We start from the raw sequence: 4,680 nt of genomic DNA on the forward strand, positions 1-4,680 counted from the left end.
GTGTTTCTGGATCTGAACCCAATGCAAATTTTTTCTCCAAAATTTACTCCTCTGCCCACAAAGAATGAAAGTTGGTCATTCAATTTTTCCCTGCAAAACCTGAGTTCATAGTTTGTGTTCCAGAAGGTATGGCCAAGAACTATATTCAACATATTTCTGTATTTCTCATTTATGAAATCACTAATAAGGAAATTTCAATAAGCCCTCTTATTTTCAATATCCAAACATCATATTTAATTAATCCAATCCTAGTTTTCTGGGTTAAGTGATATTGACTAAGGTAGGCTAAAAGAAAAATATAACATTTTGGAAATATAAATTATTGGAAATCCTGGAACTCAGACACCTGGTTCAGATCAAAATAAGTACTAGTCTTCACTGCCTTCCCTTTACCATGAAACCAAAAGCCCCACTTCTTCGCCTGACTTGCACAGAACATTCCCAGCCTCAGCCTATCTTGCCCACCTAAACTTCCTTTTTCCCACATGAGCCATTTGCTCTAGACACTGGATTATTCGATGTCTTCTAAAAGCTTCTTCAGTTTACTTCCTCTGCATTTTCCCTCAGGCCTTTTCCCTGCACCCAAATGCCTCCCGACTCCCACTGATTTAGTTGGCCAAATCCAACTAGCTCAAATCTCCACTTCTTCCATGAAATCTGTCCTGAACACACCCATCTAACAGATTTCTCCTTCCTCTGAGCCCCTGTGGCAGAGGAAGCTCATGTGCTTACTCACCTAGTGTTGCCTTCTGCTACTTTGCCCAGTGTCATCCTGAACTTTCATTAAACATCTTGCTTTGTCATATTTTAATGTTGGGCACCCCATTCTGTCTTTATACCCTAGAGCTAGCTACACACACAGTAGCCACTCATTAAAAACTTGATGCTTAGATTTTACCCACACGCTTGCAAATGACTATCCTCAAAAGAAATATTTCTGATGCATAAAGCAAGGGAATTGTAGAAATTCACCCCCATCAAATATTTTTTGGCTAAAAAAAAAGGAGAGTATCTTTGCAGAGTCTCAACAGAACTGTGCATGTGAATGTGTGTTTGGGGTACAGAAGTAGAGAGAAGCTTGTTAATTTTAAAGCCACATAGCATGTTTGGCTAAGACTGTGACTCCATTTGTGTATTTCAACCACGTAAAATACACCCTGGGATTCTGGACTGAGAAAAATAGCCATATAAGGAGAAAACAAGGCATTCCCTATAGCTGCTCTTGTAAAACACTCTATGATTTAACCCTCTGCTCGGACAGATCCAAGCTCCTGCACTTTACGACTGCAAACGATCAAATTCCTGGGAGGAGCCCAGCGTGTGACCTGCACCACTGGGCACAAACAGTCACAAACAAAACCTGACAGGTCACCTACGGGGCAGCATGACCAAAGCTTTGCAGCCGCCTGCCTTTCTCTCCGAGGTGGGCCGTCCCAGCCAGAGCAGGCACCGGGATGAGCTCCAGCCCCGAGACAACTCTGAGGGCTCATTAATCCCTTTCCTTCAAGAACTCAGGGATCTGGGGTCTGCCTCCACCTTCTGGATGACAATCCATCAGTCTACAGAATCCCTTCACTGGGGAGAGGCAGGAAGGAGAAATGGAGGGATCAGGATAAGGAAAGAGGGGCTCCAGGAACAGAGGCAGGACTGGGCAAAGTGTTGGCCAGCCTCCAACATGGTGCCTGTGGCTCTGTGGTGGAGTGTGTGTCTGGCTAGGGGCCTCTGTGCTATGCAGAAGAGGAACTGTAGAGTGAGGGGCTAACAGGGCACCCAGCTGGACCTTATCTTCTCTCCCTTCATCTTGATTGCCATTAATAACAACTCTGTGAGGTGCAGTTTTCTAGATGATAAAACTTAGATTCTGAAAGGTTCCAGTGTCCCTCACATGTAATAAGTAGGTGATGATTAGAAATAAATTTGTATGCTGTGGCAGACACTGCTCATTTTCTTCTGTCATCCAGTCCAATCTCCTTACTACTGACAATAGAATCAACACACCTCCCCTCACCTCCTCCCTGCCTTACACACACACACACAGGAGCAAGGAAGATGGCTGCCTGGCTGGAGATGGTACTTCCCAGACATCCACATAGCTCAGGGGGGCCATATGACTGATTTCCAAGGACAGGGACATGAGTGGGAGTAATGTGTGCAAATTCTGGGTCACATCTTTTTAAAGCAGCTGCTTGCCCTTCCCATGGGTTGGAACGCAGACATAAGAATGAGGAAGAGGGCAACATGAGGGGCTCCTGGAGCAACACAATAGAAGGAAGCTGGGTGATCTTACGGAACAGTGCCACCTACCTGCCTGGGGCTACGGACCTGCAGGAAACCTAGACTCTTCCGGGGGTAGAAATAATCAGCCTCCTCTGAGCCACTGTATTCTCCCCTGTCTTTGTGACAGCCATTTAGCCTGCATCCTAACTAACGCATGTAACTTTCTGCTGTCTCAGCTGTGTGCAAGGAATCTTGAGGTCACACTAGCTTGCACTAACTTAAAAAGCAGAAGGAAAAAATCGTAGCCAAGTTACATAACAGCACTCACATGCCAAAATCACCCCCTCCCTGAGTCAAGGCTGGAATAGGGGCCTCAGCCACAAGAGGGAGTCCTGTACAGGTGACAGCGAAGGTCAGAGAATCCTGCTCCCTCCTCCCCATAGGAGTTTACTATGGAAAGTTTGCCTAAGAAGGGCCCTACACCTCATTGAGCTGGAACCAGAAGCACTATTTGGACAACTGTCATTATCATTCCTAAAATGATTTATTGAAAAGTCTTCACCACTAATTTTTAAAGTCAGCTGTACTTCCCTGAGACAGATGTGTTAAAACTTCTACTATGATTGTAATTTGACAGTTCCTCTTGGGACTTCAAGTTTTGCTTTTTATTTGAGACTATCATATTATATAGGTACTAGAATTGTTACATTTTAATAATAATCTTTATGAATAATCATGAATTTTGCCCTTCAGTTTGGCATAAATATAACTATATTCAGCTTTTTTTTTTTTTTTGCCTGATAGGTCTTTTCTATTTTTTTTTTCTGTTTTTGTTCTTTTCTTTGCCCTTTTTCTCTTATAAAACCACATAGATTTTTATTTTTTCATCCAAGTTAAGGATCTCTGTGTTTTAACAGATACATTTAGTTCATTTACATTTATTTAGGGTTTATTTCTGCCACTTTAGTTTGGGTTTTGTATTTACCTTGCTATATATGATCTTTGCTTTCTTTTTTCCAAATTTTTAGGGGAATTGATTCCATTTTCTTTATTTCCTCTTTTCCTGTTCTACTGATTTGGTAATTATCAGTCTTACTTGTATTTCTGTATATACATACAGACTTTTTAGATGTTATCCTTACATTTTTAATACACCTTGACTTTGAAAAGTACAAAGTGTCATCTCTACTCACCTCTCAATCTTCAGAGCTCCAAACACTCTCTAACCCATTTTATCTACTATTGTTGTCAAATATCTCATTTTCACTTTGATGCCCTGAAAATCTGTCAATAATATTAACTTCTATGGACAAATGTTTGTTTAACTTCCCCTCTTAGAGCTCATCCCTTCCTTTTTAGTTCAATTTTCTTCTACTTGAAATAAACACCTTAGCAATTACTTTACAAGAGTTTTTGGTGACCAAACCAAATAAAAGCTTAATTTTGTATGTGTTGTTGACTAATAGTTTAGCTGGATATATAATTGCAAACGGACAGTGATTTTTCTTAGTGCTTTGGGTATGTTATCTTACTAACTTTTGGTTTCTGTTGTTGCTGTTAAGAAATCTGCTGCCTGTCTAACTATATTTCTTACCAAAAAAAAATCTTAATTGTTTTAAGAACTTTTTGGCATCAGTATTTTGCAATTTCATTATAGTGGACTTGACGTTTGAATTCACACTTACTTATTCAGCTCATGGCTTATTTTACTTTCTGAATCTCATGATATTTATCTTTTGGTCATTGTAAAAAAATTCTCAGTCCTTTTTCTCTCGAATATTTCTTCTTCATTTTCTATTTCTTCTTCTAAACACTTATTCTTTCCCATTCTTCCTTCCATATCTTTAGTCACTCCCTCACATGTTTATGTTTTTGTGATGCATTCTGAATTGGAATTAGATCTCTTCCAGTTTACCACTTTTTCCTTTAACCATGTCTAATCCATTAAAATTGATGACCACGTTTATTACTTCTAGAAGTTTTGTTTCTTTTTCAAATCTTTTTTTTCATGGTACCTTATATATTTGTCATTATTTATTATGTTTTCAATTCCTAATTTTATGCCTTGAATCACTTTAAACACACTTATAGTCTTTATGTAATACATATATTATCTGAAGTGACTGGGGATCTGATCTTGATGTGTATTCTATCCATTGGCTCTCTCTCATGGGGAATCATTTCCTAATATACTTCATACTTTTGGAAGCTGAGATCATCTTCAGTGGAACTTTATTCAGGGGGTCTTGTGTAGGCTGGGTTGAGTATGTGACCTATTAGAGAGTTTTGTGCTTGGTTCACGACTGCATGGCATCATGCCTAAAATCACATTTATTCATCTATTTATTTTCAATTGACATGCTAATTGTACATATTTATTGGGTACTCAGTGGCATTTTGATATATGTAATGATCAATTCAGGGTAAATAGAATATTCGTCACCTCAAACACATCATTCTGTG

The sequence above is a fragment of the Sapajus apella genome, unplaced genomic scaffold (genome assembly GCF_009761245.1).
Source record: "Sapajus apella isolate SASKATOON/1434 unplaced genomic scaffold, GSC_monkey_1.0 scaffold42, whole genome shotgun sequence".
Lineage (NCBI taxonomy): Eukaryota > Metazoa > Chordata > Mammalia > Primates > Cebidae > Sapajus > Sapajus apella.